The sequence below is a fragment of the Cnephaeus nilssonii genome (assembly GCF_951640355.1).
Source record: "Cnephaeus nilssonii genome assembly, chromosome: 22".
Taxonomy (NCBI): domain Eukaryota; kingdom Metazoa; phylum Chordata; class Mammalia; order Chiroptera; family Vespertilionidae; genus Cnephaeus; species Cnephaeus nilssonii.
In genome coordinates, this window is record NC_137093.1 from 25,965,137 (window position 1) to 25,977,812 (window position 12,676).

At 58.4% G+C, this 12,676-nt stretch overlaps 1 protein-coding gene across 1 annotated transcript in view; it reads right to left on the reverse strand.

Moving 5' to 3' along the window:
* GAL3ST1 (galactose-3-O-sulfotransferase 1) overlaps nt 1–12,406 on the reverse strand; it is a 15,132-nt gene extending 2,726 nt beyond the window's left edge. Inside the window, exon 1 of the mRNA XM_079762916.1 lies at nt 12,282–12,406. The gene's annotated coding sequence lies outside the window, so the exon portion shown is untranslated. The remainder of the gene's footprint in view (nt 1–12,281) is intronic.
* Between the last annotated feature and the right edge of the window lie 270 nt (nt 12,407–12,676).

The following is a 12,676-nucleotide window of genomic DNA, read 5'->3' on the forward strand; positions in this document are numbered from 1 at the left end:
GCACGAGCCCCGGCCGGGGCCCCGGGGAGGAGCCTGAGGAGGAGCCTGCAACTGAGGTACGACGTGCCCTTGACTGGAATCGAACCCGGGACCCTTTGGTCCGCAGGCCGACGCTCTATCCGCTGAGCCACACCAGCCAGGGCGCCTGGTTCAGTTTTAATCTTGAGGCTGAATGGGTACATGGATGTTTACTAGTGTACTTTTTTTTTTTAATTATTGATTACAGATGGGAAGGGAGAGGGAGAGAGAGAAACATCCATGATGAGACAGAATCATTGATCGGCTGCCTCTTGCACGCCCCCTACTGAGGATCGAGCCTGCAACCCAGGCATATGCTCTTGACCGGAACCGAACCAGGGACCTTTCAGTCCGCAGGCCAGCGCTCTAGCCACTGAACAAAACCAGCTAGGGCTACTAGTTTACTTTTTATACCCTTTTCAGCTGCATAATGAAATCGTTTCTGAAGAAGGAAGAGAAGACCCTGTCCCATCGCCCGTTCCCCAGGCCTGGGGCCGGGACTGACTACAGGGAGAAAGCCCAGCCAGTCCCACCGTGGTCTCCGGCGGCACCCTCCCCAGCTGCCCGGCGAGGGGCCATGGCTCCTCGTCTCTTCAGTGGCCCCTGGATCTGTAGGGGAGGCAGATGGAGAAACTGAGGCTCAGGGCGAGAAAGGAGAGGGCTCAGGTCAAACAGCCAATCAGATCTTTGCCTATACACCCAGCAGGCAGGGTTGCCCAGGTAAATCCAAATTCCAGACAAACAACAACAACAAAAAATTGTTTTTAAGTATGTCCCAAATATTGCATGGGACATACTTATACTAAAAAAAATATTGTATATTTATCTAAAAGTCAACTTTAGCCTGGCTGGCGTGGCTCAGTGGTCGAGCATCAATCTTTGAACCAGGAGCTCACACAGTTCGATTTCAGGGTTGCCGGCTCGATTCCCTGAGTGGGGCGTGCAGGAGGCAGCGGATCAATGATTCTCTCTCATCACTGATGTTTCTATCTCTCCCTCCCTCTCCCTTCCTCTCTGAAATCAATAAAAAAATATTTTTTAAAAAAAACAATAAATAAATAAAAGTCCAGCCCTGACCGGTTTGGCTCAGTGGATGGAGTGCCGGCCTGCGGACTCAAGGGTCCCAGGTTCGATTCCGGTCGGGGGCATGTACCTTGGTTGCGGGCACATCCCCAGTAGGGGGTGTGCAGGAGGCAGCTGATCGATGTTTCTCTCTCATCGATGTTTCTAACTCTCTATCCCTCTTCCTTCCTCTCTGTAAAAAATTAATAAAATATATATATATATATATTTTAAAAAGTCCAATTTCACAGGGTGTCCTGGTGTTTTGCTTGGTTTTGGTGTGGGAGTGGGCGGAGAGCTGAGGCAGGAAGAGAGCGCTGGGGCTCGGGGGCCTTCCCACCCCCCGTAGCGGCAAGGCCCAGGCGCAAAACTTTCCACTCCTGTGCTGGCGCCTGTGGCGTGGGGCCCTCGGTCCCTGAGGCCACAGGAGGTCACGCATGCTGCCCCGTAACTACACGCACCGGCACGTCACCACTCTCCCTGGGGGCAGAGGCCAAGTAACCCGCCTGGCAAAGAACCCCACATGCTTCCCCCTGGAAAAGTTACACGAGGGACCCACAGACCCTTCCCAGACAAGGGGCACTCCAGGCCCACCCCACCAGCCATAGCAGCTCCCGAGTCCTCTGCTCATCATCTAGAAATTTCTCCACACGGGAAGGGACATAAAGAAGCAATCTGGCCCTAACCTGTTTGGCTCAATGGATAGAGCGTCGGCCTGCGGAGTGAAAGGTCCCGGGTTCGATTCTGGTCAAGGGCACGTGCCTCTGTAGCAGGCTCCTCCCTGGCCCGGGACCTGGTCGGGTTTGTGCAGGAGGCAACCCATGGATGTGTTCCTCTCACATCGATGTTTCTCTCTGTCTCTCCCTCTCCCTTCCATTCTCTCTAAAAAGCAATGGGAAAATATCCTCGGGTGAGGATTAAAAAAGAAGAAGAAGAAGCAGCAATCTGCAGAGGAAGGAACCATACAAGAGGGAAGCTGACAAGGACATGTCCCTGTCCACTCTCGGGGGCCAGGTGGATGGGGTCGGGGCGGACAGGGGTGTGGGAGAGTTTCCGGAAGGCGGTTCTATCAGAGGAGGAAAGAAATTACGAGTCCCCAAATTCCAACTATTTGGCGGAGACGCTTGGGGCAAAGTCACAGGTGCAAGGGCGTTCATGGCCGCTGGGTCAGAAAAACAAAAAAATTAGGCACAACCTTAGGGCCCCTCCGCAGGGACCATGACCCAGACGGTGCCCCGTTTCCCATGCAGTCACTGTACCCGCTTAAAAAAAAACAACAAGGCGGAGAGCTCAGTGGACTGGCTCAAAAACACACCGCGATCGACGCACGTGAAAAAAGAAAGTTCCAGAACAACCGCGCCCGCAAATCCACGTCGTAAACATACACGTAGGCCCAGGAACGAACAAGTGGAGGGCAGCGTTTTACATGTTAACAGCGGTACCCTCTTCAAGGCTGGGGGATGGGGCAGGGGTCTATGCAGAAATAGTTTTCCGTATTTCCCATTTCTGCAAGGGTTGCTTTACTTAAATCCTCCCCTGAGGATTGATTGGTTTTATTGATTTGAGAGAGAGAGTCACAGAGAGAGAAACATCCATGTGAGAGAAACCGATCGGTTGCCTCCCATACGTTCCCCCACCGGGGATCGAACCCACAACCTAGGCCCGTGGTCGGCAAACTGCGGCTCTCGAGCCACATGCGGCTCTTTGGCCCCTGGAGTGTGGCTCTTCCACAAAACACCACGAGTCTATTTTGAAGAAGTGGCGTTAGAAGAAGTTTAAGTTTAAAAAAATTTGGCTCTCCAAAGAAATTTCAATCGTTGTGCTGTTGATATTTGGCTCTGCTGACTAATGAGTTTGCCGACCACTGAGCTCGGTAGTATGTGCCCGGACTCGGTATCAAACCGGCAGCCTTTTGGTGTCTGAGAATACACTCCAACCACTGGACCTCCCGGCCAGGGCTGTAATGGTTGCTTTTTTTTTTTTTTTTTTTAATCCTAACCTCAGGATATTTTTTCCTTTGATTTTTAGAGAAAATGAAAGGGAGAGGGGGAGAGAGAGAAACACCGATGTGAGAGAGACACATAGATTGGCTGCCTCCCACATGCCCTCGACCAGGGCCGGGAGCCTGCAACGGAGGTACGAGCCCCTGACCAGAATCGAACCCGGGACCCTTCAGTCCGCAGGCTGACGCCCTATCCACTGAGCCACACCGGACAGGGCAATGGTTGCATTTTTCAAAGGCGCATGGAGGACCTTTTTAGTCAGCAAAAGGTAATAAAATATATTTAAATACTAGATCAGAAAGCTTGTGTGTCGGGGGGTGGGGTGGGGGGGGGCGGGGTAAGCCGGCTAGGAGGGTCTGGTCATGGAGGGGCCCCAGGAAGGAGAGGCGTGACCTCAGGTTCTGGAAACCCCAGTCCTGGGGTTCAGTCACAGGAACCCCTGGGCGCCCCTCACGCTGGCTCTTCCTGAGACGGGGCAGGCAAAGCGACTAACACTTTCTTCTCGTTCCAAGTGTTCGCTGCTCCCCTCCTGAGCCCCAGGGACCCTCAGGCTGTACCTCCTGAGCAAGGAGCAGCCACTGCACACACACATCCCCCCCCACAAACACAAACCTGCACCAGGCCTCAGGTGCCCCCTCGGGCCTCCACTCCCTGGGGTCCTGGGCCAGGCCAGCGCCTCAGACTCCGGCCCAAACCCTGAGCGGGACCTTGGGCCTCAGCTTCCCTGACTGGAATATGGGGGGCTTAGGAGTCCTGCCCTCGGAAAATCCCCAGCGCCCGTCCCTACCCCGCAGCCCCACTCACCAGGGTACCTTCTGGAAGGAACTCGGAGAGGCTGAGGGAGAGGCTCGGAGCAGAAGGCCAGGCAGTAGGGGGCAGACCGGCTCCCCAGAGCTGTCAATCAGGCTCTGTCTGGCCCCGCCCAGGTGTTCCCAGCCCCCACCCCTGCTTCACTCACTCATTCATTCATTCTCTCTCCCACTGGGGCTCCCTGCAACCCAGCGGGGGGAGTGGGGGGGGGGGCTCCCACCTTCTGGGCTCAGCGGCTTCTCCAGAGCATCTCACTGACTCCACTCAGCTACCCTGGGAGGCAGCACCCACTGCCACCTTCATTCTGCAGATGGGGAAACTGAGGCTCCGAGAGGCGATGGGACTGGCCCAGGGTCACTGGACAAGGCAGGGTTCGGGGCTGGAATTCACACCCCGGTCTGCCAGCCTCCGGTGCACAGCTCCCATCTGTGTGGTGCGGCCCAGGCCCGGCCCCAAGCCCCTGGGAAGAAGGATCGTGTGCAGCCAAGTGCCGTCCGTCCGTCCGGAAGGCTCAGCAGCACAGCAGGGTCTGGCCTCGGTGGGCCGGCCCAGGGCAGCCAGGGCGAAGGTGGGGAAGCAGAGAGGGCCCTGGCGGCCGGTCCCTCCGGTCTCAGCAGCCGGGGGCACCCAAGGCGGGAGGTTCCCTTCCAGCCTGGCCTCTGTGAACTTGGGCCCAGCACGCTGCCTCTCCAAGCCTCCGTCTCCCACGCACAATGGACACACAACAGCATGATCAGGGCAGACAGCACCCTAGTGATCGCAGGCAGAGCGCCTGGGTAGACTGAGGCCCAGCGACGGGCGCACTAGCAGCCAGGAGCCGGACTGGGGGGGCGGGGGTAGGAATAGTTACGAGGCTGCGAGATTTCAATGAGAGAATGCATGTCACGGGCAGAAATCAATACATATTAATTATTATTATCACTATTGACCTGGGCCCAGGTGCGTGGGAGGAGGGATTCCCGCCGTGCCCAGCCCCAGGCAAACCGGATGGTGATTCAGCCCCGAGCGCTCCGGGCCTGGCACCCGGTGAATGTTTGGTAAATGGACCCTCACGACTCTCAGGGCAGGACGTGGCCAGGGTGGGTAACATACGCGTGAGACCCACACGTGTCAGGCACGCATGGGAAAGTCACATGGCACCAGCCCTTGGGGGCCAGGGGCCTGGGTTCGAGTCCCAGCTCTGCTGTTTCCCTGCTGGATGCCCTAGGCCAGTGGTCGGCAAACTGCGGCTCGCGAGCCACATGCGGCTCTTTGGCCCCTTGAGTGTGGCTCTTCCACAAAATACCACGGCCTGGGCGGGTCTATGTTGAAGAAGTGGCGTTAGAAGAAGTTTACGTTTAAAAAATGTGGCTCTCCAAAGAAATGTCCATCGTTGTCCTGTTGATATTTGGCTCTGTTGACTCAGGAGTTTGCCGACCACTGCCCTAGGCAAGTCTGTGCCCCTCTCTGGGCCTTACATCTCCTCCAAAATGATGATACCAACTCTCCCTCCATCCCAGGGCGGTGTGCAAACCCTCTGCACCCCCCAAAGCTGACACCGCACCTCTGTGCGGGGGAGCGGAAGGAAGACACACTTGCTGCGGGCCTTGGGCACAGAGGTGTGCGTTGAGGCTGGAGGAGCAGCTGGAGTGACCAGGGAAAGACTGAGGAAGGAGAAGGACCTGCAATCCTGGGAGCAGGACGGGGAAGGTCCCCCCTCGGAGACCAAGGTCAAGGGTCTCCAGAGCCATCGGCGGCAGAACATTCTGAGGAACCGCGGTTCCCCACGAATCAATTGTTCCCTGACAAATGGGCACCGGTGCTGTTTGCTCAGCGTGCACGCAGGAACGGGCCCTGGCAGAGAAAGTGGTGGGGTGAGTGTCCTGGGGCTGTTTCCTGTGGCCGGAGAGACGCTCCTGGGGACGCTGGAAGGAGACTTGAAGAGTAAAGCAATAGCCCGGCCTGGTGTGGCTCAGGGGTTGAGAATCGACCCAGGAACCAAGGGGTCACCGTTCGACTCCCCGTTGGGGGCATATGCCCGGCTTGTGGGCTCAGTCCCCAGTGTGGGGCGTGCAGCCAATCGACGATTCTCTCTCATCGTTGATGTTTCTCTCTCCCTCTCCCTTCTTCTCCGAAATCAATAAAAATAGATTAAAAGGAAAAAAGAGCAGAGCAATAGGACTCTTCCCTCCAGTGCTCGGAGTGCATATCTGACAGCAACTATTACAGTCTAAACTTTAGACTCGAAAGTGCATCCTCAGACCCAGGTGTGGCACAGAGCAGACACTCACTGAGCATGAGCTGCCACCATTGCTATCATCATCATCATCATTATTATTGCCCTCCCGGGACCCCAGTCATGGTCCCTTCCCGAGGTATATGCCTACTTGCCCACGATGGAGGATTGCAGGCAACTGATAGCCCCGGGTCCAAACCCATAAGATACTGAGGACCATCTCAGTGTGGCCCGAGCCTCAGAGAGGGCAGGGCCACCCTCAAGGTCACACAGCACAGCGGCAGCAGAGACGGGACCAGAACCGGGTCCCCTTCTTCCCCGGCCTCGGGTGGTGGCAGTCCCAGGGACGCGGGGCAGACGGCGCCACCTTCCCTAGCCCATCCCATCCCATCTATGCCTGCCCTTGAGGGTGACCCCGGCCACGCTGCCCTCCATCTGTGCCAATGGCTGGCCCCAGGCCAGGCCCAGCGATCCTCCAGCTTGGCTGGACTAGCACCTTTCACGGAACGAAGGAGAAAGAGGACTCATCCCCCACAGCGTGCACACAGGGCACCCAACCCTCCTGGCCTGGAGCCTCACCACCAGGCAGCTCTTGGCGCCGGGCACCTCCGGGCGGGGACAGGGGGAGACACGCTTACCTCGGGCCTTGGCGGGCTGGCTGCCCCTTTCCTCTCCCTGCCCGAGCCACATCTGACTCCCAGGCTGCCTCTGCGGTCACTGGGAAACAGGAACGCTCCAATGACACCCAGTGATACGCTGGCTGGCTCCCTCCCGCTCCGGCGTGTGAATATTCATGAGTTCCCTCCCCGGGGACAGCAGGTGGATGTCCCTGTGCCCTGCCGGTGCACCCTCTGCCCCTTGGGTGGCCCCTGACCCTCCCTGGACCTCAGCAGCTGGGCAGCTCCTTCATCCAAGGGCTCAGCAAGGTCCCCGGTGTCCTTGGGCCAAGGACACAAGCAGCCGCGGAGCCCTGCAGAGAGCCCGGGACAGGCTCTAAGGCCACGGGAGGGACAAGGAAGCCCCTGGGGTGGGGAGGCTGGTGGCTCCTTGAATCACATCTCATTTGACACTGTCCCGTGCGTGGAACACCCACCGCTGTTACCCCACTCCCCGGGGGGGGAGACACTAAGGCTCAGAGAGGGGGCTTCACCGGTCCAAGGTCCCACGGTGAGCGGCGGGCAGACAGCCAGACAGAGTCCAGACTCGGACTTGCCCAACGCCAGGGCTCCAAGATGCTGAGACACGGCCAGAGAAACATGTGTCTAAAATCCGGGGGAGCCCAGAGAGTGAGCAGGTCACCCCACAAGGCCTTCTTGAGGGGAGCACCTGACCAGGGCTCGGGAGGATGGGTCTGATGAGATTTCACGAGCTGCGAGTCCTCCCTCAAAGAGGTACAGAACGGAATCCCGCCCGCCTCCACCCCTGTGTGAAGGCTGGTGGCTCAGGTCAGCCTGAACCAGCCTTGAGGGGTTGGACTAGCCAATCGAGATGCGACTGATTTTCCCCCAAGGTCCAGACAGGACGGGGAAATCCCCCGCGGAGATCCAGATCAAGGGTCTCCGGAGCCATCGGCGGCAGAACATTCCGAGGAACCGCGGTTCCCCACGAATCCATCGTTCCCTGACGAATGGGCACGGGAGCTGTTTGCTCAGCGCGCACGCAGGAACGGGCCCTGGCAGAGAAAGTGGTGGGGCGAGTGTCCTGGGCCTGTTTCCTGTGGCCGGAGAGACGCTCCTGGGGACGCTGGAAGGAGACTTGAAGAGTAAAGCAATAGCCCGGCCAGGTGTGGCTCAGGGGTTGAGCATCGACCTATGACTCAGGAGGTCACAGTTCCGCTCCCGGTCGCGGCACAGGCCCGGGTTGCGGTGCTCGATCCCCAGGGTGGGGCGTGCAGGAGGCAGCCCGTCCATGACTCTCTCCTCGTTGATGTTTATCTCTCTCTTTCCTTCTTCCTTCCTCTCTGACATCAATAAAAATATTTTTTTTTTTAAAAGAGCAGAGCGGAGCAAGAGGACTCTCCCTCCAGTGCTCTGAGTGCATATCTGACAGCAACTATTCTCAAGTGCCCATCCCCAGACCCAGCGATTCCACCGATGGGAATTCGGTCAAAGAAGAGAACCTAGCAAGAGATCTGAGATGGGGCACAAAGATGTACACTGCGGTATTCCTTGGCAAAGGGGGAATTTAGAAACAACCTCCATGTCCAACAATGAAGGAAGCTGAAACTATTAAGCGACATTCACACCGCGGTCTACTATGTACTCATTAAAACGATGTCCACAGTACACAATGAGCTGAAAAATACACACACACATATACACACTGAGTGGCCAGATTATGATGATCTCTGAACGCATAATCATCTGGCCACTCAGTGTACTTACCTTGAGTACCTCATCTATTTGACATCAGAGATAACTCTAAATCGTGCACCTGACCAGTTTTCCCCTTTGCACTGGCTGACAGAAAGCTCAGGGCAAATAGGTGGTTGATGTCCAGCAAAAGTCTAGAATACTTTTGGTACCCATGTGAGATACAAATACACTTGAGTGGCCAGATGATTATGCGTTCAGAGATCATAATAATCTGGCCACTCAGTGTATATTGCACACACATAATTTGCTTTACAAAGAGTCTGTATTACGTGGGCAGGAAAGTAAAGTAAAAAAAAGAAGATATTTCCATTCTGAAAAACTATAATCTGGCTGTAGGAGGAGGGAAAAGTGTGTAGTTTGAACCACGCCCCACCGCGCTGTGTGACCACGGCAGGCACGCTGCCCTCTCTGAACCTCCGTGTCCTAAAATGAGGAAGAGGCAGCGGGGCCCGGGACAGCGGAAGGTTCAGATGGGAGAAGCCGGTCCTCCGTCCACCAGCACTCGCAAGGATCCGGAAGCTTCCTCACGCGGAGCCCCTCTGGAGTGGGTTGCCGGAGTAAGGATGGGGGAGGGTCACCCTGAGGACCATTTCAGCTGGACCCCAACTTGCTGGCTCCCAGGACCACGTCCAAAAATGTCAGCCCTGAAATCTTGCTCCCACGGCCCCCCGGGGCTGGGGGAATGGCTGCCAGCTGGGTACCAGGCCCGACGGGGCAGCGGCCAATGGTCTCTGAGGATTCAGAAAGCTGTTTTTGGTCGTGCAGCGTCACCTAGCTCTCCCGTCCCAAGTGGCAGCCACATCTGCCACCTCTGCAGACCCTCCCGGGGTCACCTGCCGGCCCATGTGGCAGATGGGAAAACGGAGGTTCAGACACTGCAGTGGAGGAGCTGAATGTCCAGGTCAGAGCTAGGAGCAAGCTCCAATCGCTCCTCCTGGCACACTGCCTGGTCTGGGCAAAACCACCACCTCTCCTGATGGGAGATGTGTCACCCCAAAGTAGCTCTAATTGTAGTGTGGCAAGACACAGGTTAACTAAAACGTCAATCACTTCTTTCTTCCTTTCTGTTAATTCTCACCCGAGGATATTTTCCCGTTGAGCGGAAGAGAGAGGGAAAGACAGAGAGAAACATCTGGATTGGTTGCCTCCTGCAGGTGCGCCCTGAGGGCCGGGGCCGGGGAGGAGCCTGTAACCAAGGTACATGCCCTTGACGGAATCGAACCTGGGACCCTTGGGTCTGGGACCCTCTGTCCACGGAGCCAAACTGGCTGGGGCTCAATCCCTTCTTTATTAGCTCCCAAATTACGGAGAACCCTGGAGGGGAGTATGTGGGAGCTGGTACTATCGGCCTCTGTACCTTCTAGCGTGACTGAAATGCTTTTTAAAGGAATGTCATGCGCTTGTTTGCATGAAAACGTGAAACAATATAAAGGCTTTTTAAAGGAGCAGAGCACTTGCTGTCCACAATGCCCTGCCGCCGCCCCCCTGCCTCTCTGCTCCTGGAGGGGCAGAGGGACTCTGGTTGCCCTTCCCGGCTCTCCCACCCGCCCCCTGGGCTGCTTTGGGCAACTGACTTCCCGCCTCTGAGCCTGTTTCCTAAAAAAATGGGGCTGCTGCGACCCTCTCAGGGGCTTGCTGAGGGTCAAAGGGGACGAGGCACGCACAGCCCTTGCTGAGGGTCAAAGGGGACGAGGCACGCACAGCCCTTGCACACACCTGGGAGTATCATCATGGCCCTGCTAGACGTGACGTCCCTGGTAGGAGAAGCAGGACCCGCCCGTGCCGACTCCTGGAAGGCCACCCTCCCCATCCAAGCGCCCATATTCCCCAGGCTCCAGACCCAAGTTCCCCTCCCCCCCCGGATTTCACACCTGAGGAGATGGAGGCACGGGTAGTGAAGGACGCACCTAAGGTCGCATGGCTAGTCAGCAGCCCCCTGGGACCCGGCGAGGGGGTGCCCAACCACATCTCCTCGCTGTCCTGGCACCAGCAGGAGGGAAAGAAGGCACCTCTGGGCTCCTAAAAGGGCTGGTCCACGTGCCTCACCAGGCCAAAGCAAAGCACGAGCCAGCTGCCAGCCCAGCCCCCGTGGCTCAGCGGTTGAGCGTCGACCTATGAACCAGGAGGTCACGGTTTCGATTCCCGGTCAGGGCACATGCCCAGGTTGTGGGCTCGATCCACAGTAGGGGGCGTGCAGGAGCCAATCAATGGTTCTCTCTCATCATGGATGTTTCTATTTCTTTCTCGCTCTCTCTCCCTTCCTCTCTCAAATCTTTGTTTTTTTAAAAAAAAAAAGAACCTGCTGCTGCCATGCCTGGAATCCCACCATCTGTGCCTCCTTCTCCCAGTTAATGGCCTCTCTCACCGCGTGGCACACTCAGTCCCTCAGACCCCAGACAGAGGGAGGGGCCATCGGGGACACACTCCTCCCTCGCTGGGTGGCACAAGGGCATCAGAGCCAAGCTCTCAACCATCAGGCCTGGCCCATGGGACAAGGGGATGATGCGCGGGAAGCAGGCAGGCTGCTGGGTCCACCGGCGCTTCCTCCAGGCGGGGTCCTGCCCTAGAGCAGCAGGGGATCAACCCCCGGAGGTGGCAGCTGGGAACAGGGCTCTGTTGTCTCTGCTCCCTGCTCACGCCCGCCCGCCTGCCAGAGTATCAGGCAGAGCTGGGAGCTAGGGCGTGAGGCAAGGGGGTGGGGGTTTGGGGCAACCCAGACAGCTTCAAGAGGCTCAGACCCCAGGGGGGCCCCGAAGTCTTGAGCAGGGCTGGGATCCGGAGATGCTTTGCAGCCAGCTTTGAATGACGTGACCTTGGGCAAGTCCCGGAATCTCCCTGAGCCTCAGTTTCCCCTCGGGATAAAGGAGATCGTTAGCAACGTCTCCTCTGCAGGGCAAGGCAAGTGCAGCAGCATCGGGGCGGCTCTGGCCCCGGCCTGCTCACAGCCTGACCCTCTCTGGGCCTCCGGTTACTCCCTTCGTAAAGGAAGAGGCTGGATTCTCCCAACTGGACTGTCCTTCTGAGGATTTCCATGGCACCTGTCACCTCAGCAACCCAGGCGATCGGGTGTCAGGCCTGTCTCCGTCCCTCCCTCCCTCCCTTCCTCCCCCTCCCTCCCACCGGTGTGGGTTATGGCTGCCAGATGTGACCCATCACTCTCCGGTTCTAGGCAGGTGGGGAGAGGGTTCCCATTGGGAAGGGACCGCGGTCTCGCTCCGAGCTGGCTTGGTACCAAGCTGGTCCCCCTTCCTGGGCACTGGTCCGGGAAACAGGGGGACTGTTGGATTTCCTAGGGGACCCCTCCTGGAGACCAGAGTTAGTCCCATTCCCACAAGCCTCTCCTTGGAGGCCTGGCCCCTCTGTGCCACAGGACAGGTCCTTCTCCAAGCAGAGGGGATCCCCCCCCCCCTTATCCAGGTCCCCAGCCCCTGCTCTGACAGCCCCCCTCCTGGGGGAAAGCTGGGGGGCAGAGGGGAGATTCCTGCCTCTCCTCCGGGCACAGGCTGCTGAGCCAAAGATTAATCATTAATGGACTTCCAGCTCCAGCCCAGCTCCAGCCCCACCCATCCCCTGTGCACTGACTGGGGAAACCCTGGAAATGGGGACCCCGGGAAGAAACCAAGGGCGGGGTGACAACCCACCTGCGCCCTCCAGCCCCTCCCGGCCGTAGCTGGAGTTGAGAGCGCCCCTAAACCACTCGGGTCTGCGAGTCCCTTCTGACTCGCAATCCCAATTTGGAGGCTGGGGCGGTGAGGCAGGGTGCCAGGTGGTGGTGGGTGCTGGGTCCCCGGTACGTACCTTGTCCCCGTCCTCCTCGGGTTTGGCTTGACGGCTCGGCCCGGGCCGCGCCGCCCGGGCGCTTACTAGGCGGCGGGGCGTACCCACCGGAGCCCCCTGCTCCGCCAGGCCTGGGCCATGCTCCCGTCCCGCCCCGCAAAGCCGCCGCGCCCGCCCGCCCGTTCGCTCGGCCAGGTGCGGCCGGCAGCCTCGCCCAGCCCCCGGCGGCTCTGCAGCCAATGAGCACCCCGGACCCCGGGCCCCTCCCGGCCCCTCCGCGCGCGCCCAGGGCGCACAGAAGCCGCATTCAGCATCGCGCCCCCGCCGGTGGCCCAACAAGGCGCATTTGTCTCGGATGCGCCAACGGGGCCATTGTCCCACCGCCAGACCCTGAGGCTCGCCTGAGCTCCTAGCCC